This window comes from Palaemon carinicauda, chromosome 9 (assembly GCF_036898095.1).
Source record: "Palaemon carinicauda isolate YSFRI2023 chromosome 9, ASM3689809v2, whole genome shotgun sequence".
NCBI lineage: Eukaryota > Metazoa > Arthropoda > Malacostraca > Decapoda > Palaemonidae > Palaemon > Palaemon carinicauda.
The window spans coordinates 143,300,934-143,314,383 of record NC_090733.1 but is presented as its reverse complement, the minus strand read 5'-3'; positions in this window follow the sequence as shown (position 1 = coordinate 143,314,383).

Below are 13,450 nucleotides of genomic sequence, written 5' to 3'. Positions count from 1 at the left end.
AATGCTCAAGCAAGTGGTTCGCGGATCTAAAGGAACTGGCGCGCCTCCCACCTTGGCCCCTTCCGGACAGACCAGACCTTCTCCAGCAACCGCACTTTCAAAGGTTCCACGAAAACCCTCGGTCCCTCTGCCTTCACGCGTGGAGGTTATCGAGCGTCTCCTGAAGAAGGAAGGGTACTCGGCGAAGACGGCAACAAGGATGTCAGGGTACCTGAGACGTTCGTCAGCCGCAGTCTATCTCAGGGACGAGGTGAACATATCCATACCAGCCATTAAAGAAGTCCGGGCTGCCCTGGGACAAGTCTTCCTCCTGAAGGGCATCGACCTGGGTACCTCCAGACACATCTCAATGCTCATCAAGAGCTTCGAGCAATCGTGCCCCCTCAGGCCGTTAGGGTGCCCCAGTAGGTCATGGCTAGAGTCCTGAAGATGCTGTCAGAACCTCCCTTCAAACCCCTAAAGGACATCTTGGACAGAGTTTTTCTGTTAGCGATGGCATCAGCAAAACGGGTAAGGGAGATTCATGGACTGTCATACGAGGTGTCACACTCGAAGGGCTAGCGTGAATCTACCTTCAGGTTCGTACCATCCTTCGTGGCCAAGACCCAGAATCCAGCAGTCTGGGACCCCAAGTTTGAAGGATTCTCGGTGCCGGCAATCCCTCGTTCGGACAACCCGAGGGACTTGCTTCTGTGCCCTGTCAGAGCAGTACGGAAGTACTTAGAGAGGACAGCCAGACTTCGACCCGAAATCAAGAGTCTGTTCGTCTCCTAGGACTAGTAAAGAAGCCAATCTCCAAGAATACGATCTCCTTCTGGCTACGGCAGGTGATCATGAGAGCCTACAGTAGTGCAGGGGTTCCTCTTCTGGGGAAGCCTAGACCCCACGAGATCAGAGGACTTAGTACTCCGTTGGCCTTTGAGAAGAACATGGCAGTCGGCCAAATCCTGAGGGCAGGTACATGGGCTAGTCAGTCAACCTTCACAGCTCACTACTTGAAGGAGTGTTCGAGGAGATCCCTGGACGGATTCTCTCTCGGTCCCGTCATTTCCGCGCTTCAAAAGATTTAAAGGTGTAGCCTCAGGGAAAACCACAGGCAGTAAGTCCAAGAGACACAGGTTCCTTCCTTACTCCCTTTTTTCCCCTATTACCTTCCCTGAAATGACCCTAAAATCCTTTAACTGCCATGGGATACATCGTCAGTGATTGAATAAGTTTCCAAGGATTTTTACAGAGGTGAGTTACTTGGACACTAAGATAGTTTTATAGGTAGTTTTTCCTATTTCTCGTGTTTTCTCTTGGGGGTCAGCAGAACCTAGCCTCCTATTTAGGTTCCCCTTTTCTCTCCTCATCACGGTCTCTGGGTCCTGTGGGACACTTTCACCTACTAAGGTACAAGTCTCCTAAGAAAGTAGTTCGAGGTAAGTACTCCGTGTTGGAACAAATCACAAATTTTAAGTCTTTTTATTTTTCCTAACAGTACTTACCTTGAACTACTTTCGGGTTATGCCCCCCCCCCCCTCCTACCCCGAGTGCCTTACAGGACTTAGTAGAAACCTATCTGTCAAAAACTTACTGGAGATCGAGACCTGAGCAAGCATGCTCTCTGACCCTGGGTCGTCTCTGTGCGCGTATCACTCCGCCAGAGGTTACCCCGCATAGAAAACGGGAGTAGGGTAAACTACACAAAATTCTGGTCAGTTGGGAGGAGATCCCAGATACTCCTAAGAAAGAAGTTCAAGGTAAGTACTGTTAGGAAAATACAAATTACTTAAAATTTGTGATATATTCTCACTTTGAACATGGGGAGATGGGTTATGTATCGGAAACAATTCCTTCCTCGAGAATACATTTCAGTAAGAGGTTCTGGTATTCACTGCAATTGTTGGAAACCTTGTGCCCTGAAGCAGAGACCAAACAGGTGAAGGAAGTCTTTCCCATGGATGGGAAAAATCAACCAACATCTGCTGCCGCTGTACGTAATTCTCCCACAGAAGGGAAAGTTCCAGCACCTGGAGGCAAACCTTCTTGCCGCACTTTTCTTTCCCATCGATGAGCTGTAACTCAATTTGAGGGTTAACTTTGAGCGTTGCCTGAGAAACGTAGCCTTAGCTCGTTTCCGGGTTACCCCTAGTCCATTAGGAAGGCTGATCTCGTCTCAAGGAGATTTAAATGACAGTACCCTTCGCACTCTGACCAGAGCCAGGAGGCCGATTGGTACAGCATGTGGCCACTCTTTCTTTGATGCATTTGAAGGGCGCATCAAATCCTGGGAAGGGACGAGGAGGTCGATTCCTCGGCTGAGATTTTCGTTTGTCAACCATCTTCTCAGGTCCATCACCTGAACCACCTGGGATCTGGCTGCCCCTGAAGAGGTTAGATTCAAAGGACTCCCATGCGGGTTTGACGAACTAGAGTGAAACTGTGACCCACGAGACGTAACCACCCCTGGCTGAAAGTGCGTCTTGAAGAAGGAAGAGACTACCGCCATCTTCCGCCTTGGACCCTGTCGTTCTGGGGAAACTTCTGCAGGCTGAAGACGACGAACATGTCTAAGGCTACCCGTCTCTGATAAGGAAGCCAGAATATCTCTCAAGATTAATTTAATTCTCAGATCATGGTAAACTCAATGAGTTACGTCGGTGGTGATGAAGGTAAACCACCAAGTCTTAGGATCAGCCAGTCATCCCGAAGTCTTCGGAGAAAGAAGCCGATCCTGTAGGACCAGGTTGGCACTAGGGTTAAAAATCTTTTGAAAACCCGAGTTGCTGTCAAAACCGAAGCACCGCCCCATTATATAGAATGTCTGTATGAACCAAGATACTTCCTTGATGACGGATGTCCAGTTAACTAGGAGTAGGAGTCCTAGTGGTCAAACTTGCACAGGAAGTCCTGTGGACTAACTGCTTGTGTGACTGTATTCTTTCTCCTTGCCGGACAGAGTTTGATAAACTAACTTGTTCCCAGAGGAGAGGACAAAACTGCAGATTTCTTTAGGAAGAAGTGACTAGAAATTTGGAGATATCTGGATGAAATACGTCGTTCTGCCAAAAAGACGAAATACCCAAATCCGGGCATCCGACCAGATGTTCAGATTGCGAAAGTAAAAGAGAGAAAGATCTGAGGGAGCATAGGCCGATAGAGACAGCAAGAAGAGATGCCAACAGCCTCTGGTGTTCTAAAGGGGTCACCCATCAAAGGGCCAACCGGACCCCACGTTGCATAACTTCGCTGGTCGGAAGAATCCATGCAACTAATTTGCTACAGCCGTAGCGTAAGCCAGCGCAGAATTCAATCCTTTAGTATCGAGGGAATGAAAGAGGAGATGAAGGGCCAAGAAGAAGATCCAAGGAATTGGTCCAGAGATCCAGCAAGTTCTTGAACTTGGGAGAGAAGAGAAGCAAATAACAACAATGGATTATGTTCGCAAGATTCGTTACGACTCGCTAAAGACAGGCAGCAGAGCTGAGTAGTCTGAAGACTTCTGTTGGGGCAACCGCTGTGTAGAACTATGTTCTACCTACCTGGAGGCAGCGAATAGGTGCGACCTCATGCACTTCTAACACAGATATTATCAATGAAGACATAGGCTTGTAAGGTAACCATATACGGTACGAGAGTGGGGTATTAAGCGCCAAGGTAACACTTGTGCTTTACCCTGCCCCTCGGTGAAGAGTTTTGGGTTAGGGAATGTGTGCTAAGCTCCAACTGCATGTGGGAAGCACTACTGAAGTAGCGCAACTTGAAGAGACCTTGGGATGATTATTTATGTCATCTCGATGAGGATACTCTCCGATGACCAGAGAAGGAGAATCTCACCAGGAATAGCAATATATTAAAGTTATGGTCTCAGCAGAGCAGATCGTACAAGAGAGTATCTTTACCTAGGAAGGAAAATGTAGCTAAAGGAAAACATCAGGTGCTGCAAGCAGTTGCTGGTACAACAGCAACCTAGTGACGATCACAAGCTGGCGAGTGACTATCACGAGCTGACAAACGACAAGCTGGAAAGTAACGATCACAAGTTGGCAAACGACGAGCTGGAGAGTAACGATCACAAGTTGGCAAACGACGAGCTGGAGAGCGACGATCACGAGCTGGAGAGTGGCGATCCCGAGCTGGTGAACAGCGAGTGACGATCATGAACTGCCGAACGGCAGGTTGTAGGTGAAAAGAGTCTGCTGGGCTAGAATAGACTACTCTGCAAGACAAGTTAACTTGGCGAGACAAGTCTGCTGGGCGATGACTGCGCCTGACGAGGAATGGTGGGGAATGGACAAATCCAATTGCCGTCGAGGGAATCCTCCGAATGGAAGAGCGAACAAGTGAAGGAAGTTTCTCCTGCAAACAGGAAGATTGCTGAACAGTGGCTGGTGGAGGGACTCTCCCTCGGAAGGTTAAGTTCCAACACCTGGAGGCAAGCCTCCGGGCAGCACTCTACTTCCCTTCAACGAACTCTAGCTCAAATTGAAGGTTGTCATAGAATGTTGCCTGAGAACAAAGACGAAGCTGGTTTTCTGGGTTGCCACAAAGGGGCTGTTACCCAAAGAACAGTGGAGAGGTTCGATCACACGTACGGAAAAGGCCGACGTCAACGTGATGGACAGGAATTGGAGAATCCAATTCCCACCTGAGGAATCCCTGAAAGAGGAGACTGAACATGTGAAGGAAGTCTCTCTCGCTGACGGGAAAAGGCGACCAACATCTGCTGCTTCTGTTGGCAATTCTCCCTGCTAGTAAGAAGATTGCCAGTGGTTGGTGTAGGGACTCTTCCTTGGAAGGGAAAGTTCCAATATCTAGAGGCAAAACTCTGCCTCCCCTTAAAGAGCTCTAACTCAAATTGAAAGCCAACATAGAGTGTTGCCTGAGAAAAGAAGCCATAGCTTGTCATCTGGGTTGTCCTCCGAAGGGGGTTACCTGAAGACAGCAGCTGCACCATAGACAACCGATCCCGCTTACGGTGAAATGTCATCGTCGGGGCGATGGTCAGGAACTACCACAGGCGCAGGCGAAGAAGGTGGAGACTGGGCAGCAACAGGAACATGCAACTTCATACTTTTACGTCAGCCGATAGCGATGAGGAAAAAACAAAACGAAAATGTAAAGACTCCCTCAGCAGGACAACCCAACCCGCGGATGGGAAAGGTCTCTCCCGAGAGGCACAGGAACAAGCTAAAGACTAAGCACTCCCTTTTCCGACTGTCATCACCGAAGTAAGGAGAGTGGCATCATTAGTGCTGTAGAAAAGTTATATTAAAACAATTTAAGATTAATTTGCTTAAGAAAAACAACTCTGGACAACAATCTAACCTGTAGGCAGAAAGGTGTTCCCAGAAGGGCACAGGATCTGCAGGCTGCCCACGTAAAGAGGGAGAGCGGTATTGTTAGCTTTGAGCAATAGGACCGAAGTCAAGCTCTGGCTAGGCTGCATGCAGTCTTCCCTCCGATGAACTGGCAGTGAGTGAGCTACAACAATATCTGAACGGAGGAGTATTCACACAAGGACAACTCACCAGCGACGAAGGCCAGGTCGTTGTACTCTGAAAACGAGTTGTACGGCATCAAAGAGGGAGAGACCGTAAGAGGAGGTTTCTCCACCCTCGGTTGATGCTGATCTACGCTGACAGCAACGTTAACTGTAATGATAAAGGAATATTTATATATATACATATACAAATATTACATGAATGTTTAAATATATATATAAAACCATAAGAAAAGTAAGACTTGTAAAAACAGTTGAGAGGAGAAGGAGATGAACGTCAAGTCTCGCCAAGTAAAAAGTGATGAGACAACACAGGTGTGTGTGAGCAGGGCAGCTGAATACCGATCTTATTCCCCACTAACTAATAGTAGGGTAGTTTACACCTCGCTAAAAGTCTTGTGGCTAGCCTTCCAGCTTCGCCAAAAGTATAATCCCTATAAAAAGGGAGGGTTTGTATTTAGTGTCGGAACAAATACGTATTTGCACATCGCCCACCACATGACATACTACCCGGATCGTCCCTAACAATCGTAAGTTCGAGTCCAACCTTATCCTGGAAAACTTGGTGCCAACCCTCCTGACACCTCTTGAATTATTCCATAGAATGAAACAATATTAAATTATCGCTCAAATCAGGCGAGGAACGTTAGAGAACCCAGTCTGAATGCTTTTGGATGTACTGTAATTCTGAGAAATAAAATGTCCGATCCATTATCATTTGGAATCTTTTATCAGAGAAAGATCTGCAATTCTATAATACTGTATTTTACACTCAAAACATGTCATAAATAGATATTATTTTGACAATCCAATATATAAGTTTCTCACCTGGATTTTTAATTGCACAGTGTGGCCTTCTGCTCGTGCTCCTCCTCGTAGTGGTATACAACTGCCACGAAGAGAAAGTCCAGCTCTCATTTTCAACGTGCACATATTTTACTCCGATTCTCATCTCGTCCAGGTCTTCATCTTAAGTCCAGGATGTGCTGCAGCATGGCAGGGTTGTGTTTGATGAGGCATGGTGTCACATACTGCTATAGGGTCATTGTGAGTGTGGTTTTCTGGTGGGCATGTAGCAGCTGATGTCTGCCGAGTTTCATCAAGTGGCCTCTTTTACATCACAACTGTCAGTATGTCAATGTTCGCACGCCCCTAGTGCCGTGTTGCTGGTACCTTCGTCTCCAGACACTCAACATGTCATCCGAATGGTCATCCAAGAAAAAAATTCGCCCGCTGTCATTCCCACCATCTATTGATGGTCTGGAGGTATATGTCAACATTCAGCACCGCTCGATGAAAAAATCGCAAGAGAGAGTCCAACCTTAATCTTTCAAACATGACTGTGACAGCACACGTGCCATTTCCTCAGAAAAAAAGAAAAAAAAAATATTTTCTTTAGAGAAACTGTAAGAGTGCATCTGTACTAAATGTAGCCAAAATAAAGATCGAGTGGAGGGTAAGCCCCTTGCCCTCTACCTGCCAGTAACAACTATTACCTTCCAGCTAAGCTAAAATCCTATTTCTTTTGAAGGACAATGATTTGTATTTGTATAGGAACAATTGATTTTTCCCTTGTAAATACCGTACTTTTTTGGTGACTACTGACTGAATTGTGCTAAACCAAAATCATAGCTTAATTGAAATAAAAAAATTTGCGTTTTTGGATCATGAAAACTATGTAATTCATCAATAATGCATTTTAAAAGCCGAAAATTTTGAGTGTACAGTATATTAAACACGAAGTAGATACCGTACTTAAAATTAATATACTGGTAATAGAATAAAAGAGTACAATAATGCCAAATTTTATTATGATAAGACACTACCCTCCATAAGCACAAGGCCATTTAAACTTTCAATAAGCATGTTTTTCAACATGTTTGAATCTCTACAAAATACATATCCGCAAAATTAATCTCATCTGATTTGAGCATGTATCACTTGTCCCAAAGGATCATTTTTCTTTTTCATTTTTTCCGTGGTGGTAATTTTCATATCTCTATACTTCTATGGCATTTGTAGGTTACATCTAATCCTTCATTGCCTCAAAAATATGGACAAAAGGACAGATGTAAGATTCTAGCCACCACTACTTCCGAAGATAATAAAATGGCACATTCTGCAGTTCCATTCCCTGCACTTGTACTCGACTTCAAACTTGAAAATGCAAAACCCAAAATAAAACCCTCTAAATTGCCAAGCTGTTTAAATAATAGTTTCTTCTTTTACAACTGTACCACAAAAGATTAAAGCTTCTAAAGAATCTTTGAAAACAGGAGAGCTTCCCACCCTCCCCCCAAAAATAAAAATAATTTGTCAAATTACAAACATAGTCCTTTAAAATAGATTATTTCAGCATGAGCTGTAACAGCCGTTTAAGTCATTAACAAGATAGCTATTTAACAAACAGTGGTGCGAAGGGGAAACCCTCCTGTCACACAACTGATGTTAGACCTACGACTGAGAGGGATGGATAAGGAAAGAAATAACCTCAAGTGTCTTTTTTGCATAGCGGGGAAAACTACAAAACTGCTTTTAAAATTTATTTTCTACTATAGGTATGCAACCCTTTTTATCCTTAAAAATTGGAGACTAACTCATTGGTGGGAGAAAGTCCTAATTTTTTTCTGCTCTTGTCATCCCTCTTGGTCCTACACAGGAGCAAGAAAGGGGACTCCAACAGCTTAATAGACCTACAAAGGGATGTACTGCAGAAGCTGTTAAGACATTGCCCAATTTTGCCTTAAGAGGAAGCTAGTACAAGAGCACAGAAAACCTATATCCTTAACAGGGAGATGATGTCAGATGTTTAAACGAGGTACATCAAGAAATGTGTAGCAAGACACCAATCCTTCCATCCCCTTGCAAAAAGGATGGAGGAATTGCTTCGTGCAAATGAAGTGAAGTCACAAGAAGGGTCTCTGTCACATAACTCACCAGCACTAGTGTGTTACAGTTGCGGCTACTGCATACCCTCGAGAGGGGAACAACTTTTCCCTGAGACAAACAAAATGTGTTACCTTATGATGAGATGCATACTTGTCCCATGAGGGTACTTACACAGCTTATGAGCAAACACCTCAGGATCCATGAAAAGCAAGCCAAGGATCTCTGGGCAACATCCCTAAGGAACAGAGACAATGGTGATCCGAAATGCTAGGTCATGACCACCAGCTCCAATTACACCAAAAGGTAAACCTGAAGGCTACCAACATGGCTCAGCTTGCAAGATCCTCCTCAAGATGATAGTTGTCTGCATATGCAAGCAAGCAAGCAGCCTCACAAAGCCAGAAGGAACAATGTCTGCACAATTCCTTCTTGATCCTGCGAAGGTCAATGAGAAGGTTGCAACACTTACTCATAAGGTTTTGAGTCCTCTCAAGTAACACTGCAGGCCCCTCATACAACACTAGACATCTTTGTGGCAACTTCACATCGGAGGGATTGGATCAACTAGGTTCTGAACTGGTGATCAAGACCAACTAATACTGTGTCTTTATAATGGTGGCAGAATCCCCATTCCTTTAAGGTTAACATGATGAGAGATCCAGAATACTCTCTTGTTGAAAAAAAGAGACTAAAGAAAAGACTCCACTATGATGCCCTCTTCAGGTTAGCATGAGCCTGTAATCTAAGGACGAGAACCATCCCACCCAGGGACATAAGTCATAGGGTAGACAGAACTGCCAGAAGCTTCCTTCAAACATAAACCGTTCCGTCAAGGACGAAAGATCCAAATCCTAATGACGAGGTTCTCTGGCAAGGGCAGGTGAGGCTGTCAGTGAAAGGTGCTCTGTCTGGACAGATACATCCTTTACAACCCTCATTGTAGTCAGTCAGTCTCTCTGTATCTCTCTCAGGGCCTATCCAAGAGCTAGCAGAATGAGATACCAACTGACTTGAGACCACCAAGGTGTGTCCTCTGGATGTGATTGGAAGGATGGATGAACATATTGCACTCTACCTGAAGCAGCACCTGCTGCCAGTATGTCATAATAGCCTCTGTGTCAGTATAGATAAGATCTGTCACTCCCTACATAAGGAGGAGGAAGGTGACTTTTTTAAGGCCATGTATAACCTGGCCTGTTGTACTGGTGATGGGTTTGTGTTAGACTGCTCACCTGCAACAGGTAGCTGTCATATGGTGCTTACCCTTGATGTTCATCAAGCCTAAAGTATTAGTCAGAATTGAGCTCCATTACTGCACCCATAAACATTTGGCATGGTTACCATCAAAATGCCATGGCTCTTGAGGGCTACTGCATAGTGAATAAAGGAGTCCTAACACAAGGTTGGCTGTCTTTTACTGCTACCTCATAATTATCAACAACATCTTCTGAAAAGGGAGATAAGGAGTCCAGCAGAGCAATTATCATTTCTGTGCCAACAGCAGAGTAGGGATGGTTATCTGTCAAGTAAAGAAAAAAAAATTCCATTTCTCCCAAAAACACCAATCTGAAACTTACCCCAATATGTACTAGGGAACTGAACCCATCGAAAGGCAGAGTTCACTAACATGGTGTTGGTCAACATTACCATTAGACAGAACATGGTCAAAGACAGTGCAGTGTCCTCTACATCGAAGACTGTTCTTGAGGCAGCAGAAAAGTCAAGGAATTTCAAGATCAACTACACCTACAAATATTTTAGACCGACACAGATCTGAGCATTCGCCCCATCCAGGAGCATATAGGGTTTGGTTTTGTATCGCGTGGGTCTTTGAAATGCAGTGCTCACAACCTTCAGGGACTGGAGCCATGGTTGCCAAGGACCGCAACGCTATGTGGTCCAACACAAAAGCAACCTGACAGCAAGTACTTCTAGGTAAAAGGCTTGCGAGCCTTCTGCCATTCACAAGGACAAGTTCTCTGGGGATTGTTCCCTCTCCTATAATAGAAATGGTCAAATCCATAAACAGATCTAGGATTGTGTAAATATAAGGTATATAGATGTTTAATAGGGCCATAAATGGTCTTGTTCCAGGCCTGGAATGTAACCCTAGAGCTGTACTCTGTACCCTCCCTCTAGCGATAGATCGTGGCTCTCCTCATGAGAAAGGACCGATCATGTACAGGCTAGGAAGTAACCTCCCTCTTGTGCACAAGTGGGTGGCTAGATTGCTATAACAACAATGAAAAAGGACAAAGACAATCTTCCAGGTACCAGAAAGAAAATTTCTTTTCTTTCTGGTACCTGGAAACGGGAGAATGAAAGTTTCTTCCCCCTTGCCTTGTAATGAATTGGTAACTGGCTGCTCACCTGCTACCAGTACAACTGTCATAAGAAGATTCAGACTCAGTTTCTGCTGTCCAACCCTAAAGGTACCAGTTGACAAGAAAGCTCTGTAACATTACGAGAAGTAGCAATTGATACTAGCTATGCCTACACTGCAGTGCTAGTAATTGGTCCGCGTGGGACCACTTATTTGTGATCCGTATAAACAGGATAGCTGTTGTACCAGGCTCACAAGCACCAACCACTCTAAAGGTATTGGTCAGATAAGGGGCTCCATATCAACTTAAGGAGGTAGCATGATCAATACTCTTATCAGCCTACCATACAGTACTGGAGATCAATCTGAGTAGAACTGTTCCCTTGCAACTGATGAAACAGCAGTAGCTATCACAGCTACTGTCACACCACCATCACACTTCACTAATCGACCCTTAAGGTATCGGTTGGTGGGCAGGTTCCACGTGGTACATTACAGGGCACTTAAGGTCATAAATAATTCTATGTCACTCATGTTTCTATGTCACAACAGGAATGGATATAATAGCTGCATATGCCACACCCTACCCTGGTCTCAGGTGCTGGTGTTTGGTCCAGGTAGGACCACTCCGCTGCACCCAGTGCAACAGTGGTAAATGTCACAAGCAGTCATCATAAGTCCCAAGGAACTTGGCCAAAAGCATTCACGTACAACTTTTCTTCAACATCCGTTTCTAAAAGAAGTATTTGAAAAAAAAAAAAAAAAAAAAAAGAGAGAGAGAGAGAGAGAGAGAGAGAGAGAGAGAGAGAGAGAGAGAGAGAGAGAGAGAGAGAGAGAGAGATATATGACAACAAACTGCCTCTATACCCCCTTGCCAACTATTCTTCTTTGATGCTACACAGTAGTCAGTGGTCTGAGTAAATGATAATGAATGCACTTCATTGGAGGAGTTCCTCCACAACAACACAAATCATCACTTGGGGTTTTACTGGAAGCACTCACTGACATCAAAGTCACCTCCAAGAGTCAATGGCTGTGGCATGTGTGCGGGCAGCAAAAATATTATTTTCATAATAAAATAAATTTTTGAATATACTTACCCGGTGATTATAATAGCTGCAACTCTGTTGCTCGACAGAAAAACTCTAAGGAAAAAATTCGCCAGCGATCGCTACACAGGAAGGGGGTGTACTTCAACAGCGCCATCTGTCGTCCAGATACCCAGTACTCAATGTAAACAAAGAACTCAATTTTCTCCTCGGTCCACTGCGTCTCTATTGGGGAGGAAGGGAGGGTCCTTTAATTTATAATCACCGGGTAAGTATATTCAAAAATTTATTTTATTATCAAAATAACATTTTTCAATATTTAACTTAGCCGGTGATTATAATAGCTGATTCACACCCAGGGGGGTGGGTAGAGACCAGCAAAATATGTTTACATCATTATGAGCTAAGAATTTTTATTTCATTTTAGAAGTTATCAAAATAACAAAAACAAAATAAATAGGTACCTGGTAAGGAAGTCGACTTGAACAATTACTCTGCCTTTTTAAGTACGTCTTCCTTACGGAGCCTCGCGATCCTCTTAGGATGCTGAGCGACCCCTAGGATCTGAAGTATCAAGGGTTGCAACCCATACAACAGGACCTCATCAAAACCTTTAATCTAGGCGCTTCTCAAGAAAAGAATTTGACCACCCGCCAAATCAACCAGGATGCGAAAGGCTTCTTAGCCTTCCGGACAACCCAAAAACAACAATAAAAACATTTCAAGAGAAAGATTAAAAAGGTTATGGAATTAGGGAATTGTAGTGGTTGAGCCCTCACCCACTACTGCACTCGCTGCTACGAATGGTCCCAGAGTGTAGCAGTCCTCGTAAAGAGACTGGACATCCTTAAGATAAAAAGACGCGAACACTGACTTGCTTTTCCAATAGGTTGCGTCCATTATACTTCGCAGAGATCTATTTTGTTTAAAGGCCACGGAAGTTGCGACAGCTCTAACTTCATGTGTCCTTACCTTCAGCAAAGCTTGGTCTTCCTCACTCAGATGTGAATGAGCTTCTCGTATTAACAGTCTGATAAAATAGGATAAAGCATTCTTTGACATAGGCAAAGATGGTTTCTTAACTGAACACCATAAAGCTTCTGACTGGCCTCGTAAAGGTTTAGTTCGTCTTAAATAGAACTTAAGAGCTCTCACAGGGCATAAGACTCTTTCTAGTTCATTTCCAACCATATTCAATAAGCTTGGAATATCGAACGATTTTGGCCAAGGACGAGAAGGTAGCTCGTTTTTGGCTAGAAAACCAAGTTGTAGAGAACATGTAGCCGTTTCAGATGAAAATCCGATGTTCTTGCTGAAGGCGTGAATCTCACTGACTCTTTTAGCTGTGGCTAAGCATACCAGGAAAAGAGTCTTTAAGGTGAGTGTCCATCCTTGGTCTAGCTGACAAGGTAGGCAAAGGGGTGGCTTTGTGAGCAGAGGACGCAACCAGATCGTGAGTATCCTTCTGTATCAAAGAAGCAGCAATCTCCTTAATCAGGTCCTCTGGAAAGAGGCACTTGGAAAGAGGAGCAAACAGAAGTTCGGATCTTTGGCAAGGTGTAACTCCAGCTGACAGGAAAGAGCAAAGGTTCTCACGCTTCTTGAGGACTCCGGACACGAAAGATGCAGCAAGCTCATTAGATCCATCACGTACGGCCTTGTCCATGCAGGACATGATGAGCAAGGAAGTCTCCTTCTCTGTCG